The sequence below is a fragment of the Rhipicephalus sanguineus genome, chromosome 8, assembly GCF_013339695.2.
Source record: "Rhipicephalus sanguineus isolate Rsan-2018 chromosome 8, BIME_Rsan_1.4, whole genome shotgun sequence".
In the NCBI taxonomy this organism is placed as follows: Eukaryota; Metazoa; Arthropoda; class Arachnida; order Ixodida; family Ixodidae; genus Rhipicephalus; species Rhipicephalus sanguineus.
In genome coordinates, this window is record NC_051183.1 from 152,620,563 (window position 1) to 152,644,166 (window position 23,604).

Consider the following 23,604-nt stretch of genomic DNA (forward strand, 5'->3'; position numbering starts at 1 on the left):
CTTTATCGACGAGATGTCCTAACACTAAAGTTTGGCGCTCAGCAAGGCGGCACTTTTTCGAATTCAACACAAGCCCAGCCTTTTCAATACAGTTGAGCACAATATCCAGACCAGTATTACGCTCCCGAAATGTGCGTCCAAAATTACGACGTCATCAAGGTAGCACATACAAATCTGTCATTTCAAATCCCGCAGAATAGTGTCGATGAATTTTTCGAATGTGGCAGGCGCATTACACATTCCGAACGGCATCACACTGAATTCGTAGAACCCATCTGGGGTAACGAATGCCGTTTTTTCCTTGTCAGCTGCGTGCATTGGAATTTTCTAATAACCGGATCTTAAATCAATGGAAGAAAAATAGGAAGCAGAACGTACACAATCTATGGCGTCATCAATACGCGGCAGCGGATAGACATCGTTTTTGGTAACGGGGTTCAGTCGGCGATGGTATATGCAAAATCTCCACGTCCCATCTTTCTTTTTTACAATAATGACTGGTGCGGCTCAGGGACTCGCAGATTCTTGAATTACTCCCTTCGTCAGCATCTGTTGCACTTGCTCGTTGATAACCTTGCACTCTGATGGTGTCACTCTGTAAGGTTTCTACCGTATGGGACACGCCGACGCGGTGTTGATTCCATGACGTATTCGAGATGCTGGAATTGAAGGCATTTGGCTGCTTTTTGAGAAGTGGAACACTTTAGAGTGCTTGGAGAGAACGTTGAGGAGGGTGTGATGTTCGCTTTGGCTAAGTGACTTGCTGATCGTTTGTAGCAGTTGTAAATCCTGTGATCATTGAGAAGCTAAGTATATGTCCGTTCTCGCCTGCAGCATCAACAAGAGCATCCAGCGTCGTAGATGATTCAGGTTTGAATGCAGCAAGTTTCATGCCACCAGGCCACACTGCAGGCTCCATTGAACTCTTGATTGCCCACACACCTGTGCAACCGTCAACTACAGACACTACGCAATGGGGAACTAAAATGTTCTTTTTCACATAGGCCATGAATCGGTTCGAGTGTGGCGTCGAACTTGGCGCAGGTCGTTACTAGAACAAGTAACTGGAACACACATGGCAGAGAATGCAGGAACGACCGTGTCCTCGGTGTCAACAAAAAAGTGCAATCATCACGGGCTGAATTCTCCGAGAGCGCAGCCGGAAAGCTACCGTGCACGGAAAGGTGCCCACTTCTGCAGTCAACGGTTGGCCCACACTCCCGCACAAAATCAATTCCCAATTACCGTCATGCGTGGACCGCGTAATAATAGCAAATTCTGTGGGAAACACTTTGCCGCACAAGGACACATCCACAGTACAAACTCCCACAAGACACAACGGGTCATCACTCACACCACGGAATGTCACAGCACGAATCAAACAAAACATCACCTTAGGCCCGAGAAGGTTCTTGAAATCAACACTCATCACACAAATAGTCGCGCCTATATCCGCAAGTGCGATGGTAGGGACGCCGTCAACAAGTACGTGAACCTTGTTCTAGAGCATAAACAATGACGGAGGTATGTCTGTCGATAGTGCCTGGTATTCTGCGGCCTCAGCCCCATTGGCCGCAGCTGCTAGTTTTCGGCGGCGGTGATTGCGAGCGATGCCACGGTGATGGGGATCGTGGAGCACGTGGAGCTGGCGGCGAGTCAAGCTTCGATCAGAGGCCGGCTACGGGTAGCGTAAACCGGCAGTTGTGCGTGGTGGCCTTGGCATAGAGAACGTGCGGTCGAAAGGCTGCGTATTCATGCGCTGGTATGAAGGACAGTAGTTGCAAAAACGTGAGATGTGACCCGGAACACCACAGGTGTAGCACACTGGAGGAGCTCGAGACACACGCAGCTGCTCAGAGTAACCAGCCCCATGAGAGGACGTAAGGTGGGAGTATCGCTCTTGACGGGCACCATAGCCAGGCGACATTCGCTGAGGGAAACGAGGTGAGTGCAAACGTCGTTCGTCACTCGAACGCGGCCCCTAAGAGAACCCAGATCGCCGTATGCTTCTGCGTTCGTAGGAATCTGCCCAATCAACGGATGGTTGCCATGGAGCCAGGGTAGTCGGGGTGCCAGCGCGTTCTGTGCCTCCTGCATAGCTGTCCTGGGAGTCGCTGGGGCCATGAGAGATTTGCTGACATCGAAGCAATTCTTCTCTCCCAATCTGCCGTATTGTCGACGCCAGGTCATTGGGCGTCATTTTGTCGACACTAGCCACCGTCGGGCCGTTACAGACACGACCAAATTTTGGCGTTATCCGTCGCATCTTTAGCGTTTCAAATGTGCGACAATGCTGCATCACGTAGAACACGGAGGTCAGTCTCTTCTTTTCCGATTAGGAAATTGTACACGTGTTCCGCTATCCCCTTCAGAACATGTCCAACCTCATCTTCTTGAGGCATCCTGGCATCCACTATGTTGCACAGCTTCAACATTTCTTTAATGTACATGGTACACGTCTCACCTGGAAGCTTTGCCCTGTGAGCCAATGTCTGCTCCGCCCGCTTCTTCTTCGCGTTTGAATTACTGAACCACTTCTGTAGTTCTTGAACAAAACGATCCCAAGATGTGAACATGTCTTCGTGGTTCTCATACCACATGCGGGCTGTGTTAGTGAAAATACAATATTATGACTGAGCTGCTCGGCCGGGTCCCAGCCGTTCCTTCTGCTAACCCTCTTGTATATCTTCAGCCACTCGTCCACATCTTCTCTAGAGGTCCCGCCAATGTTCGGCGGAACTCGATAGTAAGGTAAGGAACCTATCAGTGTCGCCCTCGAAACACCAGCTTTCTGGTCATGGGACATTTCGATCGACGACGGCGGGAGTCTGGTAAGGCGGCGCCTGCGGCGAAGTCAGGGTAGTAGTGCTTCCGTCATTGGGTTTGTCGTACCCCGCACTTTCCACCAAACTGTTACGCGCACAGGAGAGGTTTAAGGGGGTATTTCATGAGCACCATTCGAGGCACAAAAAACCGTCGTGATCGCAGGAGCAGAGTCGTCCTCCTCTTCCTCTTCTCCCGCTTCTCTCCGTTCCCTCTGATAGTGACACTTCGTAACATTATATATATATATATATATATATATATATATATATATACATATATATATACACAGGACATGACGGCGGCGGTAAGAACCCGCCGAGAGTGTCCATATAATTGATATAGCAATAAAAGGTGCTTGCACGCGGCTGCATGCGTTTTCTTTCTGAATGCTGTGCTCCTGGCCCTTTCTCCTAATGAACAGCATGTGCGTATCAGCATGCCATATGTTGCTCCAAGAACGTAACGAGTGCTTATCGCTAGGGAAACGCAAGTCAGGCAAGATTACTGACGCCTATAACTCGCGACAAGATAAACTCAAAAGGTTTACGGCATAGCAGATGACATCATCGTGGATAACATTATTACGAATTCATCTACGTCTTGTGTGCGCGCTTCTATCGCCATCACCTAGTTGATAATCGATGGCAAATTCTAAACGAAATCAACAGTCGAGGCTTCACACCTGGCTTCACACCCTTTTGTCTCGTTTTATGAAAAAAGAGATTGTCGTCGGAGAATCAAAAACAAAGGCTTGAAGCTGAGCCGGTATTCAGCCCTTGCACACGTTTAGCAGGTAGGCGGCGGCGCACACTTGGGCGACTAAAAGCGGAAAGGCATCGCCGTCTTAATTACAAGGTGGAAATAACGAGGACCTGCGCATACCGCTTAACGAGCTCCTTAAGCGTAGGCGGCATCTTCTCTGACGCGCGTCCGTATTTGCTTTGCTCCTTCTAATGGTCGAGGCGTCGCCCTCGTGTCGGCACCTTCAGCGTGACTAATGGCGCCTCCGATAGCTGACGCCCCGCCGAGAATTCCGTCGGACCGGTGTGGCACGGACATTTAATTATAAAGCTGAGTGCAAAGACTCCTTCATTGATTTTCGTTGGCAGCGGGGGAAAGCGTGAAGTTTTCAAGGTCAGTAGCGCTAAAGTTCATGGCGCGCGCTTTGGCAAGCGTCACGTAAAGTACGGTGATGCACCACGTTCTTCGGATGGGACGAGGCCGTATTCTCTCTATGAGAGCATAGTAGTTTTTTTTAGAAGAACTAGCTTTTCGAGTTGGCGCATGTCTGTGGTGGGAATCGTTGCGCGTACTTTCATGTAGTTTTATTCAGTTCCTCATGAAGAATCGTTCGTGGCAGTCAGAGAGTGTATTGAGGGCAATGGTGAGATAAGCTTTCAAAACTCTGCCGGAGTGACGGTCGAAAATGTCATCTCCTTAATTGTTAGAATTTTATTTACAAACCACTTTTATTTCCTTTTATGATGACTTTTACATACAGCAGCAGGGCATATGTATAGGATCTTGTGTTGCCGTGGTCCAACGTAATATATCTTTAGCCGTTTTGACCGCTCCCTGAGTCGTGACCTTGATGATCAAAGGGTACTAAAGGCCTTCAGATATACAGACGACTTTTTAATTGTTATCGCCGAGCGAATAACCATGACCTATGCTGATTCAGTGAGTAGAATTTTAACCAGCTTTAGACAATATGGGAAAGGTTTAGTGCTTACGCACGAAATCCTGTCTAATGGTTCATCGCAATTTTAGATCTTATTTAGTTCGCATCATATATGCTGGCAATATGCACCAAGAGCGCGGAAAGAGCTTCCGCATTTTGATTCTGCGCATTCGAAGATAGTTAGGAGGGCAATTGCAAGTTCGTGCCCGGAATCGGCTCTTACTAAATCCTGACCGCACGCCATGCATGATAACGTTCATAGTCAAATTAACAGGCTTCTTTCAGCCGGCTCCGAGATCATCACGTGTCTGTGGCTGAGAAACTTCTCAATAAGATAAAAAAAATTTTGGCAGCAGTACAGAGCGCCTATGTAACAATAAGTTCACGGTTATGCAATATATGCACAAAGTCGCCCATAACTTGAAAAAAGTGGCAGACAGGCATGGCGCACAGGTGTTTTTTTTTTCTGCGCCAAAGAAGCTTACCGCCTTATGCCCAAGGGTCGGCGGGAACGGAGATCGACGAAGCGGCTGCGGTAAAAAGCCATGTTGAAACGTTCGTGAAATGTGCCACAGGGTGGTTTACCAAGTCCCGCTCACGTGCGGATGTTCATACGTCGGCCAATAATATAATGACATCTGCGGTTTAATGTCCCAAAACCACGATATGATTATGAGAGACGCCGTAGTGGAGGGCTCCGGAAATTTCAACCACCTGGGGTTCTTTAACACGCACCTAAATCTAAGTACACGGGCCGCAAACACTTTCGCCTCCATCTAAAATGCAGCCGCCGCGGCCGGGATTCAATGCCGCGACCTTCGGGTCAGCAGTCGAGCGCCATAACCACTAGACAACCATAGCGGGGCGTCGGGGAGCATGCTGCGTAGGGGAGCATGCTGCGTCGATTACAAGAAGAGAAGGAGCGAATTGGCCGCTCATTGCAGTTCATGCACGGGATGCGAGCCTGTATTCAGAAAAGATGAAATTCTAAGCAGGAGCAAGAACAGAGCACGGCGTGAAGTGTTAGAAGCTCTTTATATTACGGAAATGGGCAATGACTGCGTAAGTGACACTTCTGTTGGTCTGTATAGCGCGGAAAGTAATTTTCTGCGCAGCTTTTGTTGATGTGACGTAGGCTAGACGTGTATATCTTCATCCCCCTATTCTTGCTATTTCTTTGGGACGTGTAAAAAAATGCATATATATGCTGCCGCCAAATTAATAAACCCACTGATAGTCTTTCCGTCTACCTCGTTTTTCTTTCCTGTGTTCGTCCGACTGTATGCGCAACGATTCCCACCACAGAAAGCATAGTAGCAATAACACCGTTTCTTTCGTCAGTGCTTTGCTATTGGTACCCATCAGTAAAAGCGATAAATTTATTAAATAACAAATCTCTAACTGACGCACTAACTAGGTTGAAACAAAGCTTACTAAGAAGTTGAGAGCGCTTGTGAAAGGTCGGTTGATGCTTAAGGCTTGCAGAAGTACAAATCGCTGATATTGCACCAATTTTGAAATATTCCTTTTTGTACTTGCAGATCAATGGTTTTGTTTTAAAGTGAGGAACGTGCTTTTTACAAGAAAATTTCAGCATCAGCATTTCGAAAGGGATGATCGTCTGAATATTTGCACTAAGGGAATATACCTCGAGTATTCGTGAGGTTCACTGACATAGTTAATGATAAACGTCCTCAGCTACTACAGTGCAAATATTAACAAAAGTAGGCGAAGTGAACGTCACTTCTAGTCTAGGCCGCTAGGCGCGGCATTTTTTCAAACCGCATAACGTCATCATTATCTCCCAGTTTCTGACTGAAAACAAGGCTATATGTCAACCAGTGTCAGCACCGAAGTTTTTATTTGGGCTAAGCATATCGGCGGCAAAAGTTTTTTTCAGTATCCCTTTAACTCCTTGAGGACCGACAACGTCGAGCGCCTGCAAGAAGTTCCAAGTGGTGGAAGTGTAAATTTATGCAGCTTTTTTCACGGCGCAGCAACAATATCTTCTCGCATGCTCCTTCATGCCAGCATATCGAAGGCGCGTATGCTGTATGGAGTATACATTGGCATACGTTGAGTTTGCATCGCCCAGCCGACCTAACATTAAAGCCGCACTGCTATCCCTAGAATAGGCGTGCATGCCTTTCGTCATTTCTTAGATATTTCAGTCGTAGACAGCGAGTACAAATGCGTTAGTTGAACGCCATGAATTCACAAGTCGTAAGGTGCTACAAGGTGAAAGCTTTCTCGACTTCGTCACCATTGTAAAGGAAAAAAGCTGTTCGATGCAAGTTTGGACTGACATACGCGGAACGCGTTCCACGATCAGATAATTCACGGCACGTCAAACCCGCGCGTACGGGAAAAGTTACTCCCATATGGCCAGGCATTAACAATTGGAAAGGTCGAAGAGATTGGCAGAAACTTCGAAGCCTTGCATCGCCCCGCCATAGTGGTCTAGTTGTTTTGGCGCTCGACTGCTGACCCGACGGTAGCGGCATCAAATCCCGGCCGTGGCGGCTGCATTTTTGATGGAAACGAAAATGTTTGAGACCCGTGTTCTTAGATTTAGGTGCATGTTAAAGAACCCCAGGTGGCCTAAATTTCCGGAGCCCTCCACTACGGCTACCCTGATAATCATATCGTGGTTTTGGGACGTTAAACCCCAGCTACTATTATTAAGCCTTGCATCTGGCAAATTAAGCGTTTGCTCCCGAGCAAGCTCATCATGTCCAAGTTGTAGGTCATGGCGCCCAATATGGCGGCGTGGAGAAGAAAGATGGCCTGGGCAGGTGGGGAGGCCGAGGCCGTGACTTCACATCATCGATGGGGTACATTTTAGCGCAAACTATGAAGGAAAGCACGGGAAAAGAGTAGGGGAAAACGGAAAGGTCGGGCGCTAAACTTCAACTGTTTATTCGAAAGGTGACGCCAACAACAAATAACCATGTGCGCATGCGTGCGCCAGTAAGGGAAAAAAATCACACTTTCATATCAAATAGTTGCATCTCGTTTTGGAACAGACAAACAGACGTATCACTGCATGATACAACTCGTGCCTCTCTTCTTAATGTGGAACGCCTCCAATAACTCTCCCGCTATTGTGTCACTGCTCCTGCCTATTATCTGGATCTCATGAAGCAGAGGCTCACAATTGCAGGCTACGCAATGCGCAGGTAAGTGCGCGTTTCCTTTATTCGTTAAGGATACTTCATGCTCCCGTGCTCGGTCGTTGACACATGGCCCAGTTTGGCCCACGTACGTCTTCCCACACGACAGCGGTATCTCATATAAAACGCCCGTCGTGCATTTCACATAAGGTCTGGTGTGCTTCTTCTGCCAACCGAACTTTCTGTCAACGCGGCTAATTCGCGAACACAGTCCGGCCAATTTGCGTGGAGCCGAGAAGACTACAGGCACACCGTATCTATTGGCAATCTTCTTGAGGTTGTTGGACGTACGGGACCACTGCCGGCTTGCCTCCTTTTTGGACAGGGCTAGGCGTTTTCCTTTTTATGCCCTTCACCTTCTGAAAAGGGTTTTCGAAACGGCCACTACGACCGAGCTCAGGAAGCCAGCTGCATATAGCCTTGCCAATTGGTTCTCAAAACTAACCTGCATTGCGTGAGGACACGACTTCATAAGGGCGGACTCTAGGCAGTTGGTAGCGATAGCTCTCTTGACTAACTTCGAGTGGGCAGAATCGTACGGGAGCATTTCTTTCTTTGAAGGTTGCCAATAGACACGATGTCCAACGAGCTGCCACGCCTCGAAGACTATGATGTCATCGAACGTGACGACGCCACGGAGTGGGTCTCGCCGCTCGTCGTCGTGCTCAAAAAGGATGGTGCCATCCGGCCCTGTGTGGACCTCCGGCAATCAAGTAAGGGCAATTATCATTGATGGCTTTTCTTTGCCGCATCTCATGTAGCCGTTTGTTTTTCTAGTCTAGACTTAGCGTCTCCTTAAGATCAGCATCTGTTAGAATAGTGCGGTAAGGAACTAACTACATTCATAACTCATGAAGGCTTGTTTAGGTTCAAGTGTGTGTGCTTTTACCTGGCGTCCGCGCCTGCAGTTTCTTCAGAAGATGATGTCACAAATCTTAAAGAACTGTAAAAACGATGATATTCTAGTGTGGGGGGAAGACTCAGTCTCAGCATGACGCCAGCTTTATAGAAGTTTTAACTTACGTAGGAAATAACGGTATGAAGTTAAATTAGAAATGGCGTTTTTTTTCTGTCAAATAACTCAAAATTTTGGGGCACCAGATTTCAGCTGAGAGCATTTCATCTTTAGAAACCATGGTGTAAGAATATACTCAGGTGATGACACTCTTCCCCCAACGCATGGGAAACCGCAATCCACGCGCGTCCAGATAATGTTCGGGTTCTTATCAGATGACTTGCAGTTTCATCGGCGCCGTCTTGGAGGGCGCTACGAAAAGCGGGGCAGTCGTCTCCATAGCAACGCGCATGCTGCTGATAACGTGCATTTTTCTGTGCCATTTTGCTGGATAATGTCCATCCGCCAAGCGGCGTCGAGGGGCGAAATCCAGAGAGCAACAGGAGAGGGCACGTCGAGCGCGGCGGCGATGACGCAGCACCACCGTGATTCGGCTACTCGCGGGTTCTCTCCGCCTCAAGCCATTAGATGGCGCACCGCTCAACGGACCGACGACCGAACATTTTCTGGCCGCTTAGGCGCGCGCAGTGTCAACACCTGAATATTCTTACAACGTGTTAGAAACTAAGGTAAAGGCTGTAGTCAATGCTCTAGCTCCTACGGACATCAAATCATTACAATCCATTTTAGGTCTGGCAGGATACTGTGTAAAATTCATAGATCACAATGCAGATCTTGTCAAACCGCTTCGCCTTATGCTCAAGCAAGACCAGAAGTTTTGTTACTCTGATAATGCACAGTGCAGCTTCAACGAGTTGCAAGCTCACCTCACTTGTCTTCCTATCATTAAGGTAATGAACCCTGAACTGCCTGTTGCAGTTACAACCGATGCATCTGAGATTGGAATTGGAGCTGTATTACGGAAACGGTATAGTTCTAGGCTTGAAACTGTTGCTTTCGCATCTAGAACTTTGTCTGAAGCTAAGAGAAAATACTCTGTGGGAGAACGCGAAGCGCTCGCTTGCTTGTCCGCGTGTGAAAAGTGGCACGTTTACCTCTTGGGCTAGAAGATTTACCCTTAGAACTGACCATCAGGCTGTAGTTGCTTTGCTATCAGCAGGGGACGAAGTCGTAGGCCTTTGAGAATTTCAGGGTGGGCAGTCGACTTCTCGGGTGCTATGTAGGATGGCCTGTGTTTTGCGAAACTCAGAATCTTTCCGAGCTCTGGCGGCACCCCCTTTTGAACGAACAGTAAGAAAAGGTCGAATCCAGCCTTCAGCACCTGCTGCTTTCCATTGGTTACGATTGAACGCGGCGTCACGTCAAGGGCGGTCGACAAAGTTGGGTGGTGTCTTCAAACCAGAGGCACCTTCTTTAATTTGTTTGTCGTTCCACTGAGTGCAGAAGTGCACGCATGCAAGAAAAGTGTCACAAATTTTTACTAATGTTATTTTTTCGAGGTACAGGCTGTTCAGATTCATTTTCAAGCGTTTAATACCTTCACTAAATATCCTTTAGAATAATCGGTAGCGCGGCCTCCGAAATTAGCTCCAGCCGAGCGCCTTACAACAGCGCGCGGCAGGAGATAATCGCCCAGGCCACGTGTATAATCATGGTCGGCCTCATGGAGGAAAGAAAAAAACGTAGGAGGGAGCAGGCCTAGCGTTCACAAGCCAACCTCCTCTGAAGCCGCTTGCTCCTCGCATTCGAGGCTCATTTCCCATGATGCTCCTGTTTCATTTGCTTTTTTGGTGGGCTCATGAACAAAAACAAAAATTGACGAGCGCGCGCGTCTAGCGTCCACAAGCCAACCTCCTCCGACGCTGCTCCCCCCCTCTCACCGCTTGCCTATCACGTCAGGGTGCTCATTTCCCAGCATGCCCCTGTTTCATTTGTTTTGGCTGGGTTTCAAAAATGTCACGTGACGCTCCCTCGTGGTTTTTTTTTTCCTCCATGGTCGGCTTCTACGTTTCAGCGCGTTGCTCGTCGGTCGGGTGCCCTCTTCCTTTTCTTCATCTGTTCGCTCCCCGAGTTCGTGCGCCCGGCTGATTAGCTAATTAGCTAGATAGTATACCTAACTAACAAAATCGAGACATGCTATGATCTAACTAATTAAGCAAAGTCATCCAAAGACTAAGTTAATGAGGGCCTAGCTGATTAATATAATCAAAGTTGAGACTGTTATGATCGGCCTGCCTGGCTTGGCGCCGCTTTGACGCATGAGACGTTGCGGCTGGGACTACCCTGATTTCTTCCGGGTCGGCGGTTCCAGAGATGCACCGGGAGCGGCGACAGCACGAGGGTCGTTCGTCTAATTGTCTCAGGTTGTCTGCGCCCCTCGTAGAACCCTTTGGGCACGCCTGACCGACTGACAGATTAGGAAGAGTTGTTGGCCGTCCAGGCGGCTTGCTTTGTCGTCAAGGTGCCCCGGACAAAGGGCCCAGCGTCTGGGAACCGTCTGCGGATGCATTTCCCACGTTCTCCGTGGCGCCTTGGTGCCGCTGTTTCCACAATTCGTGGCCTGCCTGGCGCCGCATACCCATCATTGCAACAGACTACGAAATTGACTTCCACGTAAAGGGGTATTCAGACGGGGGAGGAATGCTCGGGGGAGACGGGGGGATTGCGTATCACGTGACCGCGACATCACGGATTAGCGAGTGGGCGTGACCCCCCCGCGCCTCCTCGGAGGAGACGGGGACGTTTTCCCCGAAAGGACAAACGATCCCCCTGCGGTGGGGGATGTGGCGGAATTTCGGGCTCTTGTTTGGCCACATTGTTGCACTTGCTCCTGCAGAGAGCGGCAGTGGGTGTCCAGTCTGCAGCTGGATGGTCGTCTGCAGCTCGTCGTCAGCAGCTCGTCAAACGGGTGGTGCAAGCCACCAGAGTAGTCTAGTAACACTGGTCTCCCCCTCCGTTTGCCTCATCCGTGTGAGTGGGGGGCATTTGTGGAGACTTCTCCTCGCGAGCTGACGTCACTAGGCTCCGCCTTTACCCCCCGAGAATTTCTCCCCCGTCTGAATACCCCTTAAGACTCAACGTCTTCGTGCTGTGCCGTGTAGTGCGCGGTGGGCAGTGTTTTTCCCTCGCCATGGGACGAACTGGACGTGCCTCTTTCCCCTTTCGTGGGTTGGGAAGGAGGCGGCGTTTCACCTTCCCCTTTTGGGGGCGGAGGTGAAGATGGAAATTTTCATTGGACTGTCCTGGCCTCCATTGTTTTTTCCTACAGGGAACCCTGGGAAGGCCAGGACATAAAATGCGAGTGCCGATGCGCTCCCGACAAGCTCTCACAAGTTCTCTCAAGCTCTCACAAGCTCCGAGAAGCTCCCTGAAGCTCGAGAGCTTCCATGATGCTAACCCCATCATGTAGCAACACGCTACCTGTAAATAATGTAATAAACGACTGTTAACACCTCCGGGCTCCTCTCGTCGACATCTCCCCGGGACTCCGGCTGGCTCCGGTCCTCTGGGCAGAACCCTGATTACATCAAGACCGAGCTCACGCGGTCTTGACTCCACAGCACAACCAGCCTTGCACAAGTAGTGCAAGCTGAAGCTATTTTATATGCAGCGTCCTCCGCACGAAACGCTTAACAGTCATACCGGCACTATGACAGTCACGAGTTGCACTGGGGCCTTATCACAATCAACGAGCTTGTACCCGAGTTCGCATGTCAATCAGTTTGATTGACAGACACCCACGGCGAAGATCGGTTCCACCCACCGCGTTTGCTCTTGCGGAGGAGCAGTGCTCACGCCGCAACGCCAGCGAGGGGCGCCATTCATCTGTGAGCTGAATCGCACAGACTATGCACACACGCACGAAGAGGTAAAGGTTATTTTGTGGCGTGGCTACGATGTCTCTCATTCAGTTTCACAGCGCTCACGACGTACCACTCACAACCGCGTTGCCGCCATCAAGCACGTGCCTCTAATGACATTTGCGGCGATAAATGTTACTATATACTTGTTTGTGGAGACATTATTTCTACCGGTCAGTTACTGCAGAATAATCTTCAGACTAGTATTCTAAGTAATAGAAATCTGCCGATTTATTTATCTGTAATTTTCAATAGAAGAGAGACGAGCCGCACGAGTGTGCTGCGTGTGCCCCCGTGTTGCCTTTGAGAGTGGAAATTTCCATGCTGGGCGGGTGGAACGAAAGAATTTTCCGAAAAAGGACAAACATTCATGAACACGCCCGTGGGAGGCGCGATGATCAGTTGGCAAAAAAAAATCACAGCATATCCACGGAGTGAATGATGGTGAGTGGGCGAAGCTGCGGAGGTTCATCGGTAAACCGTGAATCTTCCGTGAATTCTGCCCAGTACATCATCACCGACGTGAGATCGGGCGCGTTTATACTAAAGGTTCGATGAGTTATGACGACTTGCAGCGCACTTTAATTTTACATGTACGCTGTGAATTTTCATTGTTTAGAAAACCATTGCTCAGAAAACATCTGGCGTCTTTCGTTAAGCAGCTGGCGTCTTTTCGTTTTGCTTTAGAAACATGTGGCGTTCTTTCGTTTTGCTTTTACAAAACATCTGGCGTCTTTTGTTGGTTTATTTCATCAATCAACGGCGTTTTGAACAAAATTTTTATTGTTTAATCACGCACAGGAGAAATCTCACCAGGCACTACCTTGGAGGTAAAGAATGGCTGCTAATGGAAATGAGAGACAGAAGAAGTCGGCTTTTAGCTAACGCTGCGAATTTTTTATTGTTCAACAACGCACAGGAAAAATCTCCCACCGGCACCACCTTGCAGGTCAAAGCGCAAGACTAGTTACATACTACGCTACGAGGGACGAACGGGTGCCGCTATAAGGAGCTTCGCCCCTAAAAGATAGCGCGACAATCACGCTGACGTCGCTGCACTGTCAAAATGTTGACTGAGTGGCGGCGCTGACGCGTTCGCACGCGGTGTTCCTTTGAAAACCGTCGCTAATGCCGCACATGCGTTTATAACGCCATGCTCGTTCTTGTAGCCGTTTTTATCAACGCTGCTATCGCGTGCTCCGCACTGTCTTCCGTTATGACCGCCGTAATGCGAGCTCGGAGCTAACTCGCGCGCCCTAAGCTCGGGCCATCCTGCATAGGACCCCTGTATTACAATTCTGACATTGAATATCGCAAAGGTTCAGAAAATGTTGTCTCTGATGCCTTCTCTCCACTGCCTATAGAGAATTGCCAGGAAGGCAGTCAGGATGAAGAAATTGCCTCCCTGATGACATCAGTAGTTGATAAAGAAACTACAGCTTGCAATGAATGCCGATGTGACTCTGCAGAAAGTTTTTGAGTATGTGTCCAAGGGTTGGCCCAATAAGAAAAGTGTAAATAGTGTAATAAAAAGTAGTGCTTTAACAGCCTGCTTTCATGTTTGGAATTAACTCCCAATAGTGGACGGCTTACTTCTGCGTGGTGACCAGTCATTTCGAGTGTCGTTGTACCTACATTCTTCCAGTTAGCGCATGAAAACCATCAGCTGCTTGGTATGTACTATTGTACGTACCAAGCAGCTCTTTCGTGAACGCTATCGGTGGCCTCAACAAGACAGTGCTGTTGAAGAATATTTGAAACATTCTCACATCTGCCAGCTGACAGACAAGTCAAGCCCCATGTATCTCCGTTACCGCCAGTAGATTGTTTAAAGGGCCTTGGCAAAAGTTGGGTATGGGAATTATCGGTCCACTACACGTGTTTTACCCTAGGTACCTCATTACGTTTGTCGACTATTATTCAAACTGGCCTGAGGTTCTTGGCATGAATGCTATTTCTACACAGGATACCGTTAAGCTGTTAGACTGGTCTTACAGCCGGGAAGGGCTGCCAGAGCTTTTAGTTACGGACAATTGTCCACAGTTTATCTCGAGACAGTTTCAGGATTACCTAAAGGAAAAAGGTATCCTCCATGTGTCCTCGTCTAATTATTATGCTCAGGCTAATGGTCAGACAGAACGTTTTAACGGGGTTCCTAAAGTGAAATTGCAGGTAGTATTGCATCCCGCCGCTGAGGTGCGGGAGTTGGCTTTGATTGACGCGGAAGTGCGATGAAGAACGTAGATTTATTTACAATATGAGCATTAATAAAATAGGATGAGAAGACTGCAGATAAACATAGTTTCGGCCGGCAGCATATCGTACGCTGCGGACCACGGCCAGGAGAACACGACCCGGCTTTCGATGGTTGTGCTTCTTATAAAGCTTTCCCACACGTCACTTCCAGCCAATACAGAACTGGGGCGCGATGATGTCAGGTTCGTCCAATTGGCAGTCTCAAACAGGTGGCGTCACTTTCGGCCAATGGGAGACCCAGAGCCTTGTTGCCGGTGGACTGCACTCTTGCGTGTAAGAGCGCGCGCCTAGAGATGCAATGCCTCCTTGCATCATGTTGCATCCCGGTGAGGCCATCGTCCCAGGATCGATGAACGTGGAATACGAACCACCTCGGCTCTGGCGCGAAGGCGTCGCTCTGGGGATGACTCACACTCCCATGCCTCTGTGGGAATGCCGCACTTATCCGCTGAAAAGCTGGATGCTGCAATGGTGCGCAGTGTGATGAAGAAGAAGTGCACCCTGAAGAGCTAGCTACACAGTCGTATCGTCAGCGCTACACAGGAGCGGCTCGTGCTGAACGTTGTTGCTGTTTGCGCTGGCTAGGCTTACGGTTCTACACTGTCATATTACAGTTTCTCTTGTCCACGCCGTGTCTCAGCTCTTTATTATAATTGGTGGAGGTGCTGGGTATGACAAGTAGCCATTTGCGGCCGTCAGATTGGTAGTTGCGGCGATAAAGGATGCCATCACGGATGGCGAAGTGAGAGGCTTGTCGGCGTAGTGCTCGAGATGGCGGGCGTGCGAGCGCGTCAGATAGGTAATCCATCAAAGACGCAATCCACGAATCTTTGCGTTGCTCCAAAGCCATGTCGATGGATCCTAATGGCGAACATAAGTTGTCCAGAATGGAGACACTCGCAATGTCAGTGGAAACAGGCGAACGCGAAAGAGCGTCGGCATCGGCATGCTTCTGGCCTGAGCGGTAGATAACCCGGATGTCGTACTCTTGGAGCCGCAAAGCCCATCTTGCCAAGCGGCCGGAGGGATCTTTGAGGGAGGACAACCAGCAAAGTGCGTGATGATCGGTAACGACATCGAAGGGTCGACCGTACAGGTAAGGCCTCTGCTCTTTATTATACGCAGTTCGTATCTAACAGTAGCCAGACTGGAAGGCACTGTTGCCTCGAACGGCATTACACAATTTATAGGTTCGTATAGGGTCACACCACATGCTGTGACAGGCCTTTCCCCAGCTTTGCTGCTGCATGGACGGCACCCTCGTTCCAAAGTAGATATTAGCCACTTTAGGATACGTCAAAAAAAAAACAGAATCGCACAGATTCCTGCCTAATGTCCGGGATGATGTCTCGAGGAAGCAGCACGAATAAAAACAGCATTTTGACAAGAACAGAGGCGCTCAGCAGATTAGCAAAACGTCGGAGATGAGGTAAAAATAAAGTTTGATAAGAAAGAATTCTTTAAGTACAATAAGCCTCTTACAGTGCAGGCTCAGGTAGCTCTGTCCACTTTTGTGCTGAGCGACGGAAAGACGTGGAATGCTTCCAAACTGACAGTTATTTCTAAAGAGTTCGGCTTGTCACCAAATTTTTCCGAGAATGTTAAACTATCTCCTACGCATAAGGAATTTTTGTATTCTTATTCCAACCTAGACATTCGCGGCAGCCGATCACCTAATTCTTTTGTTAAGGTTGGTCCGTCCCCAGTTTTTCAGTAAGGCTCTGATCCTTATTCATCCATTTTCAACCATTATTCATCTCATTTTATCCAGGAAACAAGAAGCATACGGTATTACATGTCCATCCTTCATGTTTTTAAACAGTTACCTCCTTAACAGAAAGCATACTGTTTACATATCGGGCCCATTTTCCTGTACTAAAACAATAAATCAAGGGGTTCCTCAAGAGTCATTACTAGGTCCGTTACTTTTCTCACCTTACATTAGAGACCTTCCTGACATTATACACATGGCTCACTGCGTTTTATATGCTGAGGATACTACCATTTCCTTTGATGATAGATGTATTGATACCGTCACTAATAAATTAAATGCTGTACTTCATAGCGTGTCAAAATGGTGCCAGGAAAATATTTTGAATATTAATCCAAATAAATCTAAGTTTATGGTTTTTAGATTACCTCAGCGCAAGCTAACCTCTTCACCAGCGATCCCAATTGACTGTGATTTGATTAATGTCAGCGACAGAGTATCATTTCTTGGCGTTCACCTCGATGCTAACCTTAACTTCGCTCTCCATATTGCTCACATTAGAGAAATGGCAGCATTCGGCATTAGCGCATTACTCAAAGCTCCCTCATCTTTTTCTCATAAAGCTCAGGTTACACGGTTTTGGCTGACTGTGCCTCAGCAGTGACCATTTTTCTTTTTTGAAAAATCTGCTACAGTTACAGCACTGGTCTTTGCGCAGCACTTTGAAGACATATTTACCTATTTCCTCAACGTAGCAAATTGATGTTGGACTTCTACTTCTTTGGTGCTTAGCTTTTGCAAAGTGCCAAAGTTTGCGGCTAACAATAACTTTTTAATTCCTAAGGTTCCTACTAACTATGGTAAATCATCTTCTGTCTTCTGTAGCATCTCCATATGGAACAATTTGCCCACTTCACTACAATGTAAAGTTTCTTTAATTTCATTTAAAAACTCATTAAAAGAGCATCTGTTAAATATTTGATCTGTCTTTTTTGTGCTGCTTTATACCGTATTTATTATTTGTTTTTTGATTCCATGCCTTTTTGTTTTTCATTCCGCTTTGCGTATTTTTTGTTTCTACGATTCTAACAGCTGCTTATCCTTGTTTTATTTATTTGTAATCATCACCGAAGGTCCCGTTGTAGTCGTGTACTTTGGGACCCTCGTCTGTATATTTTACTCCCTGTAACATTCTTTTTTATCATGATAATACAGTGATTGATTGACTGATCCGTCAAAGCTCTCTTTAGACGCAAGGTATGAAACGGGTGTTTCCCAGGGGGCGTTGGGACTTCAGGAGGACCCTCTGGGGCAACCCTTTGTGAGTAATCCACAGAATAATAATCCCAATCTCATCCCGGGGAGGGAGAAAACGAGGGGACGTCTGGGTCTTCAAAGCCGACCGACATGGGTCGCATCACGCCAACTTCTGTCCCCACTTCTGCGTACCCACGGCGTACAACAAAGCGGCCGCTGTGGCTAAGTGTTTTTGTGCTTAGGTCACGCACGAAAAATATTCCTACGATGTCATGGCGCTAGGGCCTCGCCGTGACGCCACAGGGATACTTAATGAATGTTTTTTTCCTCGTATCTTTTTTTTTCTCGAAAAGGTGCATTGCTGTATTGTGTGATTTCGTTCTTGTCAGTACTACTCCCTGGAGTATGTGAGCGAGCTGATATGTGACTGGACAGCGAGTCCGCTTATTTCCACAGCCCATGGAGTCCGCTAGGTGGCGTCCGGGAATGCAGACGCGGCCGCGTCGGCTCCCGCTTCTTTAAATGTTTTCGGACATCTTTCTTGTGTTCTCCACCGTTATACTGGACTTTTCTAAACGAGTTTTGTGCAAGCTTTCTGACGACACCGTTCTCGTTGGGGTGAGTGAACTTTTCGGCGAGTTATTGAACTTTGAGTGCGCGAAGCGGTGGACGGGCATCTAAGCCTAACCACTCACAGGCTTGGCTACGAGTACGGAGCTAGGGTTAGCTTCCAGTGCAGCACTTACGCGGCAGCGCCGGGCCTCGTCAGGCCCCCGTCGCCTCTGACCAGACGGCGAAGATGCCCGAGATGGTGACAGTTGAAGGCATGGACATCAATCCGGATGACTTCGACGGAGCGGGGTGGACCACCGCCCTTGGCGCCCGACGGAAACGGGATCCGGCAAAAAACGCGGCGGCCCCTGCTGCTGCCAAGACGACGGCAAACACAGCACAGAAGGACAATTTGAACGCCCGCTCCCGCTCGACAGTTCAGAAGGTCGTAGCCGCCTCGCGACTCCCTCGGCTGCCGAAAGACCAGATTAAGGTCATTGTACGGCCCCGCGGAGGGCTCGACGTTTCGAAGGCGGATTTGGTGCTGCTGGCGAGGGCTCTGACTATGGCCGCTGCGCTAACCGACCAAGAGGCATCGGAAGATACGATCTGCCCCAACAAGGTACAGAATATACTTGTAATTTCGACTCCGGTCAGATCCAACGCTGTCGCTTATGCTGGCATCCAGAAAATTCATACGAAAGTCGGCGCTTTCGAGGTTTCTGCCTACGTAGCCGCGCCGGAAAACACTTGTAAAGGCGTCATCAGGAACGTTGACCCCTCGATAGAAGATCATACCCTCAGAAGCATGATTGTAAACCAAAGAAACCCGACCGCCATTGAAGTCAAGAGAATCAAAAACACGCATGTTGTTGTGATCCTGTTTGATGGGCTTCGAGTCCCCAAAAATGTCATGTGCGGAACGGCCCTAGTGCCGTGTTCGCTTTACAAACGGCAAGTCGACGTTTGTCACGCCTGCGGCCGGGTCGGACACCGGGCCGATGTATGCCACCATAGCAAGGAAGAGAGAAGTAAATGCCACAACTGCGGAGAAGCACTCCCCAACGGCGCTGCAGAAGCACACAGTTGCACCCCTAAATGCAAGCTTTGTGAGGGCGATCACCCCACAGGCGACCGTTGCTGCAGCAAAAGATTCCACATCCCATACGTCGTGCGACGACGCAGGAGACACAGACAAAACAGCTCCGAGAAAGAAGTCAATCCGGACGAGGTCAAGGACCCCGCGGACATGCACCAGGAGGTGGCAGAAGGTGCCATTCCCAAACGGCGCTCCAGTTCCAGAGGGCGCTCCTGCTCCACGGGCCGATCCAGGTCGAGATCGAAGTCAGCAGCGGATGGCGCCGGACCCACCGAAGCGGCGAGGTCAAGATCCAGCTCCAGGCAACCTGGCAAGAAAATGACCTGGGCCGACATGGTCGGCGACGGCGGCTCCGCACCGACAACTTCAAAGCAAGGTAAGGCACAGCCAGAGCACGTGGCAGATCCGCGAATACACACACTAGAAAGGGAAAACAAAGCACTCAAACAGGAACTAGCTGAACTCAGGGCAACTCTCGCCAGGCTAGAAGGACGTCTCTTAAAGAACACTCCTCCACCCATCCCTCAGTCATCAGGAACCGTCGTCGCGTCGTGTAGCTCACACAAACGCAGGGCCGTCGACACCCAGACAGATGACGACACATCCGACGTAGACGACTTTATGTCTGAAGTCAGCGAGGCTCCTTCTAACGCCTCCACTAGTGACAACAAAGCCAAAAAGCGCCACAAGACGAAGAGTAAGTTCAGTACCTTTCAATCGGCAATTACTGATATTAAAGAGGCACTCATGCACATCTGTGGCAGACTCGACCGCCTAGAAAGACCAATCGCTCAACCCAAAGCCAAGAGAACAATGTCCACGGCGGACCCGGGACCCCAACTTGCGCTTTCCACACCCTCCCAACCACCAGGACCAATAGGTGAGGTCGACATACACGGGGACATGCCAAAACAACACCATGGATAACGCACCGCAAGTTTTCAAGATATGGCAATGGAACTGTAATTCATTCAACAAAAAGAAAGCTAACCTAACGCAATTAGTCCGATCATGTAAAGAAAAGCCACACGTGATCATCTTACAAGAGTGCGGGGCCGAAAAGAACATTCGAAACATGTCCTTCTCGGGGTACAGGGTTTCCAGGCCGACCCTGGACCCCGACTTCAAACAAGCCAGGGGAATTGCCACCCTCATCCGCAAAGACGTCAGCTTTATGGAGAGGGGCACCCCGACATACAAGAAAGGCCTGGAATCCCTGCTAACAGAAATCATTCCGAGTCGAGCCCTTAACGCACACCTTTACATACTAAACGTCTACAGTTCCCCTACTGACCGACTCAGGAACTTTACGAAACTTCTCACATCGGCCGCGTCGCAAGCCAAGAACAGACCGTTGATCGTTGCCGGCGACTTCAATGCGCACAACAACGTCTGGGGTTACGCTACCAATGATAGGAAAGGGATTAACCTTGCCGAGTGCGCAGACACCCTCGGCATGAAACTAATCACGGACTCAAGATTCCCGACACGCAGAGGCAATTCGGTTCAGCGGGACACCACCCCGGACCTGACGTTTCTAGGAAACGCGGAAGGGTCGTGGGACAACCTGCAAGAGGACCTTGGTAGTGACCATTTCATCCTAGAAATCAACGTTCGCATCACACCCGCTCCTCCGAAGACGTACAAGTACGTCGACTGGGACCTTTTCCGAAGCTTGAGGGGTAGCGAGGACAGACAAGGAGAAACCTTCGAAGAGCTCCTGGAAAATCTAAAAAGTACTGTGGCTAATGCCACTAAAGAAATAAGCTTGGACCTGGAGGTGCCAGCCATGGACTCCAGACTCGCACACCTCCTGGAGGCGAAGAACGCGTTGAGAGAACGATGGAAACAGCAAAAGCTAAACAGGAGGCTGCGATCTAAACTAACGGAAATAAACAAAAAGATCGAAGAACACTCCAGAAAGCTGAGTGCGCAGCAATGGGACGAGGTTTGTAATGAGGCGGACGGTAAAATGAGAAGGGGAAGCAAGTAGAGCCTTCTCAAGAACCTATTCGCCGACAGCAACAAACCGACCCAGAGCAATGCGCGGATAATGATCGAAAGGCTCGTCCATCTGCACACGAATGAAGGCACTAGTCCCCGGGATTTTGCTGACACCCTGGCAGATATATACCTGCCGGTAGAGAGTAAATCTCTCCCCTGGGACGACGCGACACGCGAGTACAAGGGGACACCTCAACCCTCGCTGGATCGTCCTTTCGAGGTATCGGAGATTGTGCACGCCCTTCACGACCTAAACGGCCGCTCGGCCCCCGGTCCAGATGGACTCACAAACAAACTGCTCAGAAATCTAGATGACAAAGCCGTACAAATCATTACGAGCAAAATCAACGCTGCATGGACTGAAGGCCGGGTACCGGATGACTGGCGAACTGCTAATGTAATCCTTATTCCCAAACCCGGAAAACCGCTCCATGCAGAGAATTTGAGACCTATCTCCCTTACTTCGTGCCTCGGGAAGGTCGCCGAACATGCTATTCACAACAGAATTGCTGAGCACATTGAAGAAAACAGCCTATTCCGCCACAATCTCATTGGCTTCCGAAAATCGCTCTCAACGCAAGACGCAATGCTCCTCATCAGGAGCGCCATCATTGACAATAAATCCAGAGACGTAAAAGGCATCCTGGCGCTCGACCTAACCAAGGCCTTCGACACGGTTAGGCACGAACACATCCTCAACGAAATCTCCACTTTAGATCTCGGAGTAAATTTCCACAACTATGTACGATCGTTTTTGGCTGACCGAACGGCCACCATAAACATTGGACAAATCAGAAGCCGAAAGCACAAGCTAGGCAACATCGGCACCCCGCAAGGGTCAGTGCTTTCGCCGCTTCTTTTCAACATCGCTATGCACGATCTGTCCAACCAACTCTCAAGAGTCCAGGGGGTAGGACACGCGATTTACGCGGACGACATTACCATTTGGTCTGCCAGCGGCCCACTAGGCGCTCTGGAGCAGAACCTGCAGCAAGCGCTGGACACCACAGAAGCTTTTCTTAAAAATACGGGACTGAAGCTGTCTCCCAGCAAATCAGAGCTCCTTCTGTGCAAACGCGGCCCCAGGAAGGGACAGCCCCTTAGCTGCCTCCCCGTTCACCTAAGCACCAGGGACGGAGGCAGTATCCCCAGGTGTAACACAATCAAGGTCCTCGGTATGGTCATTGGGGCTTACAGCGGTGACAACGTGGAGGCACTCAAACGCATAGAAAAGAGTGTCCTCAACTTCACCAGGGTTATATCACGGGTCGCCAACAGAAGGGACGGCCTGAAAGAAGACAACCTCATGAAAGCATTTCACGCCTTTCTCATCAGCCAAGTAACGTACGCCGCCCCTTTCCTCAACTGGAAGAAGACAGAGCTCAATAAAATCGATACACTAATTAGAACAGGATTGAAAAGGGTCCTGAGCCTCCCTCGAAATACTAGTACGGAACGACTCCTCCAATTGGGCCTGCACAATACAGCTACCGAACTGTTTGAGGCACAGCGGCACGCCCAAATTAGTCGGCTCTCGCTCTCAAGGGCGGGCAACGAGATCTTGTTGGAAGCCGGCATTCAGCCCCCCTTCATGCCGCCAGAGAAGTCACAACTTTGCAAAAACGCCACGCAAGCGATAACTGTTGATCCGATTCCCAGAAACATACACCCGACCCACAACGAAGGACGGAGAAAAGCGAGAGCCAAGGCCATACTCGCCAAGATCATGCGCAACGAAACGCAAGTCCTCTTTGTTGACGCTGCAAGATATTGGAATCGAGGCGCTTACGCCGTCTCCGTGGTGGACGCCCATGGCTCGCTCGTCAACGCAGCCACGGTAGTTACCAACTTCACCCACGAAGCAGAAGAAATGGCCATTGCGGTGGCCCTTCAAAGCTGCACGGGAGCCTCTATCATTTACTCTGACTCCAGAACAGCCATAAGAACTTTTTCGGCTGCCCTCGTCTCCTCGAAGGCAGCTACAGTTGTCAACAAGCTCTTCTACCAAGAAAGGGGCGAAGATAATTTCCCGTCCTCACACATTACATGGTTCCCGGCTCACATGGGAAACATTTCCGGATCTTCTTCCTGCAACCCAACGAGCGGGCACACCAACTGGCGCGAGAGCTCACTTTCCGCGCCTGCGGTCCACCCCCTCGCTTCAATGCAGCCTGCAGGAACCTCGATAACAAAGACCCGCTCGTGTCATACCACGAACTCACCTCTCATCATAGATTAGGACGTCGAACTTTTCCTCCTCCTCACACAA